Source organism: Rattus norvegicus, chromosome 5 (genome assembly GCF_036323735.1).
Source record: "Rattus norvegicus strain BN/NHsdMcwi chromosome 5, GRCr8, whole genome shotgun sequence".
Classification (NCBI taxonomy): Eukaryota; Metazoa; Chordata; class Mammalia; order Rodentia; family Muridae; genus Rattus; species Rattus norvegicus.
In genome coordinates, this window is record NC_086023.1 from 113,931,004 (window position 1) to 113,943,527 (window position 12,524).

Genomic DNA, 12,524 nt, shown 5'->3' on the forward strand with positions numbered 1-12,524 from the left:
TCACCTTTATAATCTAGGACAATGTGTCATTTGTTACGTAAACTTGTACAAGTAAGTTTATATTTGCTAACAAACCTAAATTTAATAAACCCAAATGCTACACCAGGGTTGCTGTGTCCTTAAAATCTGATGAACAGCAAGTGCATGCTGGACATGGAGACACTGGATGTTACATGTCTATAATCCTAGCATTTAAGAGGCAGAGATAAAAGGACCATGAGATTAAGTCCAGAGTCAGGTACATAATGCTCTCTGAACACATAAATTCTTTGTGTGTTTATGAACACATTCCTAAATTCACAGATTGATGCTCTAATCTCCAGTATGATAATGTTTGGAAGTGGAGCCCTTGAGAGGTAATTTGGACATGAGGATGAATCCCTCATGATGTTATTATTGCCCTAGGGAGGGCTGGAGACCCACTATGTCATTATAATATAGGGACCTTATGAGATGATGACTGTCTGAAATCCAGCAAAAAGACCCTAACCAGTACCCAACATGCATGCAATCTTATCTTAGACTTTCCAGCTTTTGAAATCATGGGCTAAATAAACAGCATGATCAACAAACTTTTCACAAAGTTGTCAAAACCTGTTACTCAAAGCAAAAATGTAAAGGACAAATAGAAACTAACTGAAAAGAAGGTAAAACAAACTAACTCAGAAAAACACAAAGCCCAGAAAACTTTCACAGCATCTTTCCACCATCTCTAGCCGAACAAACTAGCACAATATTGAAGCCTGTTCAGTTTGGAGAACAAATTCTTTTACTCATTCACCTGCATTCTGCTTAAATTAACCTCTTTCCCATCTCTATTTGCTCAGCCTCCAATCTTCATGCTACCAATTCAATATTTAACTAGAAGCTACAATCATTCAATAGATTTTAGTGACTATATTGAGGACAAGAGTTATCTTTAAGTAATAGGGGGAAAATCACTATATGAAACACTAGAAATATTTTCAAGCCTCTGAGGATTTCATTCAGATGTCTTGATAATAATAAAAGGCAATCTTCTGGCTGTAATCCTTGATGTACCAAACTTAGATTAAATTTAAACACAAAAAAATAAAATTGTGAATTATTTCTTACTTCTTACCTGTGTTTAGTAGACCTGAGTAGTTCTTTGAACCATTTCTTCCCCCGCTGAGAGAATCTTAGCCCTCAAATACATCTGTCTCACAATGTCACAGTACTGTGATCTTGCCTGTCTTTCAAATTTTCATAAGACTCTCTTTCATAACTAGTGTGAAAAGTAGGAAAACTAAAGCAACTTTTGTAAACCCAGGGTGTAAAAATCTGCCTCATATTCTTTCTCCTTACTGGCTGAGAAAATACACAGAATGGTCAGGTTTGGACTTAAGCCTTGACTTCGAGATTTGTAACTTGTACCAGTGATGTGAATGAACAAGTGCTACATTCTCAGTCCTAAATGTGTCCAGGATCTCAACCACTCTGAGGGTCAGGGAAGGGAAGAAGGGGTGGGAAGACTGTGGAGGCTGAGGATGTGGAGGAGCACTGTAAAATACTGTCTCCTGGATGGGGCACACCCACTGTAATTATAAGCATCAGAAATTATCGTCATCTGTATAAGGTATGCATGCACACACATTTACATGCACTTATATGTGTGAACACACACATACACCCACACACTTTCTTCACATGCCTTCCATAGGTCTGTGAGAATAGGAAAACTAAGAAACCAGTTAGGAAGCAAGAGGACATCAGGAGTTGGAGAGTAAGAGAATGAAATGATTATATAGTAGTGCATAATCATAAGGCATTGTATACAAATATAAAAGTGTGAAAATTAAAAACTAATTAAAAATTGAAGAGTTGGCCTTGAGGGAAGAAGCAGCCCCCTAGTCACAGTAACTTTACAATATTAACTGTGGGACATGGTACTGATGCAAATATGTTACTCTGCATTTATAAGTAGTGAATGCATGCCAGCTCCTGAGTCTTGGTTTGGGATTCCTCAACTTCTGTTTTCTATTATAAGGAGAAACACACACTTAAAGCAGGCCTGACTGGCTTCTCATCTCAGCCATGATCCTCACTGTCAAAAGGGAATGAGAGGGTTCTCTACATAATACCAAATAAGATGGTAAGAAGTCTCTATATAATGAGGTGGCTAGGAAGTGTAATGAGTAAACATTGGCTATTGGATCGTGTAGAGGCAGTATGGGAGCAATGATGATGATGATGATGATGATGATGATGATGATGATGACGACGATGATTCTACAGATATTGGTAATAAAGTGAAAATAATGCAATAGCAACAGTTCCAAGGCTAGCAGAGTCATTTGCAGTTATGACTTCTGAATAGGGCAGAAAAGAATTCCCATTTTTCTATTTACCAAAATAAAACTTGCTTCTATTAAGACATTAATGCTCTAAAAGTTACAAAGGTAACTTATAATTTCAAAGCAGAAAGGGGAGTATCTAGAGTGACTGGAAAAGATATTTCTGACTTCTTTTGATTATCCATGTGCCTCCAATTATCTGTAGGAAAAGATGTCACCTTAAAATTATGAAAATTACTATGCTAGATTATATCTATGAGTATAACTATAAAATACTATAATATCTATTATTGTAACTATAAAATACTAATGGTCTAATAATATTTCAGCTGAGGTCCTGGTTTTCAGAGAACCTGTCTCCTGAGACACAATGGTGGTCTTCACTGGATTTTTTTAAAGTATGAGGAGCACTCCCCAATATCTAAAGCTGAAGTCCTATTCAGAAAGCTTCGGCACCTTGCAAAAGATTAACTAGACACCAACCTTCATTATTTTCTTATTTTGGTTGCAGTAAGAATGAAATCATACTACCATAATATGTGCAATATGTACCACAAATACAAACCATATTTTACTCTTTTCATTTTTTATCCAGCCAATGACTATAAATTATCTATTAAAAGTAAGCCTTCATAATGGCCAGAAGGAATCAAAATTGAAAAATGGTCTTGAGTTCAGAATCAGGATTTCTTATTGCCAGGTACATTTCTCCTTCAAGACTTTTTTAATCCATATCCCTTTTGACTGCTTTTCATGGGCATACACAATGAAGATGCATAAGTTATTCCCAAAAGATGATGGAACCCAAGATGAATCAGTCAAATAGTAATTCTTGCCACTTTTCTCCTACTCTCACATCAGCAGCTTAGCAAATGAACCAATATGCTTTGCAGGAAACCCGGGTACTTGCTAAACAGACAAAAATATTTTAGTGAATATTTCCTTACCAAGCCTATTGTCCTCCTTGTTTGTTTCTTTTCGTTATATTTTGTCTGTGCCTTAGTGTCTTGATCCTTCCCTTTTAAACCCTGAAATTCCGTAAGAGTCCACACATGTGTCTATGTGGCCATCTTACTATGCTTACCTTTCTTTCTCCTGCTAATCTCTGCTTGAGCCACGTCTATGTGTTCCGCACAGTCCAGCACCCTCTGGCTTCTAGCTGTAGTACTCATTCCAGAGTGTGGTGAATCAAGCCTTCATTCAGCTTACATATCTGTTAAGAACTGTTGTATGGTGGGTGCTCAAGAGCTACTTGAGTAATGGAGTAACAGCATATTCACAGAGGATTCTGTTTCGATGACAAACCCAAAGGGATTTCGGTTTCAAAAGCACTCTTTTAGAAAGTAAGCTCCTCTCAAATAGAAATAAGCTCAACTTAAAGCATTTCAATTGTCTACAGATATAAGACACCTTGAAAGTCAGAGTCAAGAGCAAAAGCAATCTGACTCAACACTTCTCAAAGGCTGCAACCTACAGCTGGGGTTAAGAGAAGGAGATGCAGTATACAATTAAATTACCTGGCACTGTTTTATATAAAAAGACTGAAATCAAATACCAGGACTGATGCCGCCCATTGAGTCTCTCAAAGGTAAATTAATGTGGTCACTGCCATCTCAGCTGTATGATATGCTCTCAGCATGACTTGGATGTTGGACGTCGTTTTCAATTAAATTGGTTTTCAATTTTTTGCTTATTCATCATTAATTTCAGTAAACTTGAGGCACAGATGGGAGATCTTGCCAGGCTGAAAGTAGTAAGTGAGGGTTCTGATTCAGATTTTCTACTCATGGCTCACCCTCTATATAATTTCTGACATATATTCAGAATATTACTAAGTTGTAGCAGTAAACTGAACCAAAAGGGTACAACTATTAGGTGGCGTTCCATCATACCAATGCTTTCAATGAGAGTGCAACTTCAGATTAAGTCTCTGACTCTTATTTGATTTTCTGGTATTTTTCCTTTTTAATTATCAGTTTCAGAGAATCTTCTTTTTGAATCTGTCTTCTTTGTGTTCCCCTGAGGCTACATAATTAGAGCTTTCAGTGCTTCCTCACCAAACTAGAAACTAAGAAAGCCTTGCTCAGTTTCAATGTAAAAGTTTGAAACTTGGAACTGGGTTGATGTGAGTTTTCTTGAGGTAGACAAACCTTTCAGCAAGTTTTGTGAAAATCTGGGATGAATTCAAAGTCATCCTGAGCCAATTAATTTTTTGGCAGGGAACATTGTGGCATATGACGGTTGTGTCTGTGTGAGATGGCTTTATATAAAAATGGGTGACTTTGGATGGATTTGGCTTTTAATATGTTGGCTCCTTTTACCTAGAGGCATAAAATGAGATTCAAGCTCATAGAATCCTATCGTTCAGGCTCCTTCCAAACAGATTTGTCGGCTGCCATTTTCTTTCCAAGGCAGACTATTTCTTCATTCAATACTGAAAGTTTTTCCCAGTTTGTGTTAGCACTGGCATTTATTTCCATTTTAGGAATGTGTTTCAATTAATGATATTAAACAAAAGAGAACAATTCCAAACTATTCCAAAAGTGCCACAAGCACAGGCTTTTCTTCTCTAGTCTCAGGACCTAACACAGTAGTTCTGAACCTGTGAAGCATGACCACTTTGGGGTTGCATATTAGATACTTACATTACAATTCATAATGGTAGCAAAATTACAGTTATGAACTTGCAATGTAATTATTTTGTGTTTAGGGGTCACCACAGCATGAGGAACTGCATTAAAGGGTCACAGCATTTGAAAGGTGGAGAACCACTACTGCTTAACAAAAAGTAGTGAACACAGAGTAATTTTTGCATAAATAAATATGGTCTCATAGCTTCGAAGAAATAGTGCAGCAATACAGTTTCTGTGCAGGTGTGCGGGTTACTCCCCAGCATCAACTCAACTTCCCCAGACTCTCTGATGCTGCACTTGTTTGCACTTCTTCCTTCAAATAGTCAATTTGTCAGAAAACCACAAGGTTATGCAAGAATGTCTATGCTACGATCATGGATGCTTTCGCTGAAACACAGTAGCAGTGGTAGTAGGAGTGCACAACAGCTGAGAGAATTCTTGGAACAATTGCATTTTATTCTTTTGGGGAAAAATTGCAAGATGTGACAATGTTTTTCTTCCTCAAAAGCTGGAAAAGGGCTAAATAAAACCTTATTATATATGTAAGTATTTATTTCAAGGAGATAGGACATTACCCACCACCACACTAGTGATTAGGAGAAAATAAATATGTAGTCCAGGTCATGCGACTCGAAGCTAAGTATTTTCAGTCCACCACAAGCAAAATTGCTTTACCCGTATCTTGAAGACACCAAAAGTAAAATGTTTGAGCTTATTTTAACTAATTGCCAAATGGATATCTGAAATTCCAGGGAAATGACTAGACCGCAAATATAATTTCAGTGTAAAAAACCACTTGGTTTTACAAAATTTTTATTGCTACTTTGTTTTTTTGTTTGTTTGTTTGTTTGTTTGTTTGTTTAGAGGAAAGAAAGGAGGGAAGGAAGTAGGGAGAGAGGAATGGAGGGAGGGAAAGAGACATGTACATCTTCCCATCAGAACATATACTTGACTTATTTCATTCAAGTACTACTAAGGACACAAAACTTTCTGATATGTAACTTGATCTTGTTCAAAAATAGAGGCACCAAGACCCCTATGTGCCCCCCAGCCCAGTGCTCACATGCCCCTACATTGAAATGCCCCAAGTATAAAATAGTAACTATTGAAAATCATACAGGTATAGTGCCCATATTGACAGATTCAACCATCTAGGGATGAAAACTATTAGGGGAAATGTACTTTTCCTCTTTTATTTCCTAAAGAGTTATGTGTTATTGGGCTTCACTGACCACTTCAGTAAGCATAATTGTAGGTGTCCCTATATATACCACTCACCCAATCATTCTGTATTTTTATAAAACTAGTATTTACAGATTTGCATTTCATTAGGTCCTATATTAGTTACCATTTTCATTGCTGTGATCACATACATCACAGAAATAACTTAAGGGAGAGAGCTTATTTTTTCTAACAGTTTAGGAAAATACAGTCCATTGTAGCAGAGAAAGTATGGCAGCAAGAATGTGAGTAAGTCACATTGATTCTGCAGTTAGGAAACTAAGAGTGGACAAGAAGGAGAGACTGTCAATGCCAAAGTCATCAATAATGTATTGCTTATTCCACAGAGGTTCTACCTCCCAAAAGTCTCATAGCAGATTCCAAAGCAGCTCCACTTGCTGGGGCAACCAAGTATTCAAATATGTCAGCTAGAGAGACATTTCATATTAAAACCAGAACAAATCCAGGGGTGCGATATGTTTATCACTCTATTCTAAAACAGTAACTAATTACCAAGTACATGTTTGTACAATATTTACACCATCATAGGGAGCAGGTGTGTACAGCCAAACAGACTGACTGTCTGGTATGTAACTTAAATTCTATTTTTTTCTGCCCCGTTCTTTCTTAAATTTACCTTTAACAAACTTTCATGTATACAAAACTAACAATTCACAATTTGTTTGCCTTTCCTTCCTCTGTTCTTCATATTAACATTTCATTTTAAATCTCACACACACACACACACACACACACACACACTCTTTTTTCTCCTACATACAATGTGACATAGTTTTTCATTGTATTTGTAACATAGTTAAATTTCATCAGAAGTGTCCAGTCCTTTGATATCATACATGGTACTATCTACAAATGTGTTGAGCCACATTTATCCTGAGACACATGTGAGATCCACAGACTGCAGAATGAACATGCCAGAATGCAGACAGCCCATTATACCTTTTTATTTTGCTGCTGAAATACTTTATGATCTGATTCACTATATATGTATCTTCATCTAAATACTAAATACTAAAATACTTAAAACTTCTTCTACTTATATCCCAATTATTATAAAGTCAATTTATATCCATTTATTATTGAATAGAAATCCAGTTGCTTCTTCAATTCTATGTTTATATATAAAAAATTAGGAATAAAATGTTGTAGGAACTAAATTTTGCTGTGCTACTATGATGAGTGGTTTTTTTTTCTTTTCTAGGACTAGATCGTTTGACAAAATTTAAACTCCAAACCCTGCTTCCTCACAGAGTTCATTGTACACATAAATCTTTCAAATTCCATGTCTTGGGCTTTTTTCTATGTGTATTTATGCTGCTTCCAGGACTATCAGCCAGTTTAACACAACATTAAGGATTTCAGTGATGTTAGCCTGCAGATTTCTGAGTTGACCTGTTTATGGTATCTTTCTTCTAATCTTATGGCTACCATTCCAACCCAACCTATTCTCTAATATATCAAACGTGCAAGATGGTAGCTTTCTAAGTTCAGAGACTCTGGTAGATTTACACATGCTCTCAAGCAAAAAACATCAAAATAGGAAATCTTCCTGTGTCTTTTTTAATTTGCTTTTGCCTACTTTTATCTTAAGCCTCTGTTTAACAAGTATAAATGACATAAATACACACATTCATATGGTTACATAAAAGTCATACTTTATCATTCCTATCTGAAGGTGATTATTCCAACCAAAATATGTTTGTTTAATTAAGCATGAACTTTTTTTTAAATTAAGAAATAACTCTTTTTTTTCTTCAGTAGCATGCATCATCGAGTACCATGTATTAGTATGTATGAAGCTCCTGCTTAGATAAAAGCTCAATTTCTCTAGGTCTGTTGCCATGCATAAGAGTTGTCTTAAGCAAGAAGGCCTTGCCATAAGGTTGCAAAACATAAGCAATAACGTTGGCAATAATGTGTATTTTGCAGGGTTTCATGAGGTCCATTTGACCAATGAGCCGATGAGCTATGACCCATTTCTGAATGTTTTTTTTTTCATGGTGGCATAAGATGTCTTTCAACTTCAGAGCAGATTTTTTTCCTGCCATATATCCACATATTAACAAATCCACTAGTATCTGTTGAACTAAATGTTTTATTTTGACATTTAGGTTTTTATTAAAGCATACTTAGTAAGTCATTTAAAAGTAATAGCAGGTGTATTATTTGACATGTTTAAGGGTTCCACGAAAAGAGACAAGTTGAAATCTGTCTAAGTCTTGGAAAACCTGAAGAAATTAGTGAGAATTTTCTCAGAAAGTAATGAAGTAGTTGAAAGGTACATATTTTACAAAAGAAAACTTCCTGAAGTACATATTCCAATGGAAGAGCAGAGGGAAAGAGTGCTCTCCATTATTAAGATTCTGTTGCCTGTCAAAGATAGGCATGCGCTGAAATCAGATGAGCCTTGACCTTCAAAACAGCCTCCTAAGTCTCCAAATGCTGTCTATAACATGACACAATAAGCCTGGGGCTGAATAAGCATTTGAAGAAAATTCTCGCCATCCTCAGGGTACTAATCAATAGATTATCCATCAAGGCCAGATCTATCTATGCTAAGAATATAATGTCAGTGTTAATCCATGTCACAGTCACTTGTAGCAAAAAAAATCACAACAGCTCAACCTATTATAATTTTCTTTAGAAGGATTTGATGCCAGTAAAATTTTTGCAAAAGCAAAAATTCCTTGACCTGACTTATAAGAACAACCCAACAATATTATTGGAGGGGGGGAGTATTTATCAATAGCTACCTGTATATGCTACACAGAAAATAATATGTTAGACATTAAACAACATAAACAAATTTTCTATTATGGAAAGGTTGCTCAGAACACAATTTTCATCATTAGAAAAGGCTTTATTCTATTTCTGTGCAGAAAAAAACAACAACTTCCCACCTGCTGCTAAATGTATTTAATTGAGATCCGGATTGCATGGCTTATACTGTGGCATATCACTTGAACTTTTGACTAAGTGTCATTTTCCCAACATCATCACAGAATCCTTGCTTATCATAAGAATCAAGATGAATTACTGGGTAATTATATTTTATTTCTAACTCTTAACTTTGCATTTCTATTTAGGATTTAAGTCCAACTGTAATTTATCCTTGTGTATTTGCCTAAAGACAATGAGTTAACTGTCTGTTATCTAAACAAATCTAATTGTTTGCCCCTCATGTAACATCATTTATGGATGGATATGAGTTGAAATGTTTTAGAACATAGTATTGAAAACTGTAATTATCAGATGCATCCATCAGAATGATAAAGGGAGACAATAGCTATAGTACAGGGGGGTGGCAAACACAGCCATTAAGGAACATTAGCCTGAAAACTGGAGAATCTCCCAACAGAGTTTTTATTTCCAACCAAAAAACAAATAATGGATCATAAATGTCACCTGATTTACAGGGACTAGACAAGGTTGCCCACTCTCTCCCTACTTATTCAATACAGTACTCAAAGTCCTAGCCTGAGCAATCAGACAACAAAAGGAGTTCAAAGGGATACAGATTGGAAGGGAAGAAGCCAAAATATCACTATTTGCAGATGATATGATAGTACACTTGAAGTTCCACCAGAGAAATGCTTACCATAATAAACACCTTCAGCAAAGTGTTGGGACATAAATTTAACTCAAAAAAAAAAATCAGTAGCCTTCCTCTACTTAAAGGATAAATAGGCTGATAAAGAAATTTGGGAAATGACACCCGTCACAATAGTCACAAATAACATAAAATACTGTGGCGTGACTTTAAACAAGCAAGTAAAGGCTCTGTATGACAAGAACTTCAAGTTTCTGAAGAAAGAAATTGAAGATCTTAGAAGATGGAAAGAGCTTCCAAGCTCATGGATTGGCAGGATTAATATAGTAAAAATGGACATTTTACCAAAAGAAATCTACAAATTCAATGCAATCCCCATCAAAATTCCTACTCAGTTCTTTATAGAGATAGAAAGAGCAATTTGAAAATTCATTTGGAATAACAAAAAAACCCAGGATAGCGAAAACTATACTCAACAATAAAAGAACTTCTGGGGGAATGAACATCCCTGACTTCAAGCAGTATTACAGAGCAATAGTGATAAAGACTGTATGGTATTTGTACAGAGACAGGCAGATAGATCAGTGGAACAGAATCGAAGACCCAGAAATGAACCCATACAACTATAGTCACTTAATCATTGACAAAGGAGCTAAAGCCATCCAATGGAAGAAAGATAGCATTTTCAACAAATGGTGCTGGTTCAACTGAAGGTCAGCATGTAGAAGAATGCAAATCAATCCAGTCTTATCACCCTGTACAAAACTTAAGTCCAAGTGGATCAAGGACCTCCACATCAAACCAGATACACTCAAACTAATAGAAGACAACGTGGGGAAGAGTCTCGAACACATGGGCACTAGAGAAAATTTCCTGAACAAAACACCAATGGCTTATGCTCTAAGATCAAGAATCGACAAATGGGACCTCATAGAACTGCAAAGCTTCTATAAGGCAAAGGACACTGTCATTAGGACAAAATGGCAACCAACAGATTGGGAAAAGATCTTTACCAATCCTACAACAGATAGAGGCCTTATATCCAAAATATACAAAGAACTCAAGAAGTTAGACTCCAGAGAGCCAAATAACTCTATTAAAAAATAAGGTACAGAGCTAAACAAATAATTCTCAGCTGAGGACTATCAAATGGCCAAAAAGCACCTAAAGAAATGTTCAACATCCTTAGTCATCAGAGAAATGCAAATCAAAACAACCCTGAGATTTCACCTCACACCAGTGAGAATGGCTAAGATCAAAAACTCAGGTGACAGCAGATGCTGGCGAGGATGTGGAGAAAAAGGAACATTCCTCCATTGTTGGTGGGATTGCAGACTGGTACAACCATTCTGGAAATCAGTCTGGAGGTTCCTCAGGAAATTGGACCTGAGGACCCAGTTATACCTTTCCTGGGCATATACCCAAAAGATGCTCCAACATAACAAAGACACATGCTTTACTATGTTCACTGCAGCCTTATTTATAATAGTCAGAAACTGGAAATAACCCAGATGCCCTTCAACAGAGGAATGGATTCAAATAATGTGGTACATCTATACAATGGAGTATTACTCAGCTATCAAAAACAATGACTTCATGAAATTCATAGGCAAATGGATGGAACTAGAAAATATCATCGTGAGTAAGGTAACCCAATCACCAAAAATCATACTTGGTGTGCACTCATTGATAAGTGGATATTAGCCCAAAAGCTCAAAGTAACCAAGATGCAATCCATGGACCACAGGAAGCTCAAGAAGAAGGAAGACCAAAATGCAGATGCTCCCACTCCTTCTTAAAAGGGGGAAAATATCCATAGGAGGGGATATAGAGGCAAAGTTTAGAACACAAACTGAAGGAATGGCCATTCAGAACCTGCCCCACATGTGGCCCATATACATTCAGCCACCAAAACTAAATAAGATTGATGAAGCTAAAAAGTGCATCTTGAAAGGGACAAGATATAGATCTCTCCTGAGAGATACATCCAGAGCACATCCAATACAGAGGTCAATGCTAGCAGCAAACCACTGAACTGAGAACAGGACCCTCTTCGGGAGAATTAGAGAAAAGATTGAAAGAGTTGAAGGGGCTTGCAACCCCATAAGACCAATAATGTTAACCAACCAGAGCTTCCAGGGACTAAACCACTACCCAAAGACTATACATGGACTAACCCATGGCTTCAACTGCATATGCAGCAGAGAATAGCCTTGTTGGTGCACCAGTAGAAGGGGAAGCCCTTGGTCCTACCAAGGTCGGACCCCCAGTGCAGGGAAATGTCGGGGGGTCAGTAAGGTGGTGGATGTGAAGGGAACACTCATATGGGGGAGGAGAGGGGGTGGGGACTTATGGACAGGAAACCGGGAAAGGGAATAACATTTAAAATGTAAATAAAGAAATATATCTAGTAAAATAAAATTTCAAAAAATGTTTTAAACTTATAATGAACTTACAGAGCTCATAACATATAATGGAATGTTTCCTAGTCTGAGTGGAAAGACATGTAAACATTTGTACTGTAACGTCTTGTCATTTTATGACATGAACTATTGTCTTGAAATTTCTGTGAATGGATGGAATGTAAAGATGCTTTTAAAAATAAACATGTGATCAATTTTCCTGAAAAAATAAAAAAAGAAAGAAATTCAATGTCAACTTTGGCTACACAGTGAGTTTGAAACTAGCTTGTTTTACCTGAGACACCACCTTGAAGTAAAATAATAAAATTCCTTTGTCTGCTCGGGGAAAAGCAAAAAAAAAAAAAAAAAAGAAAAAATCACC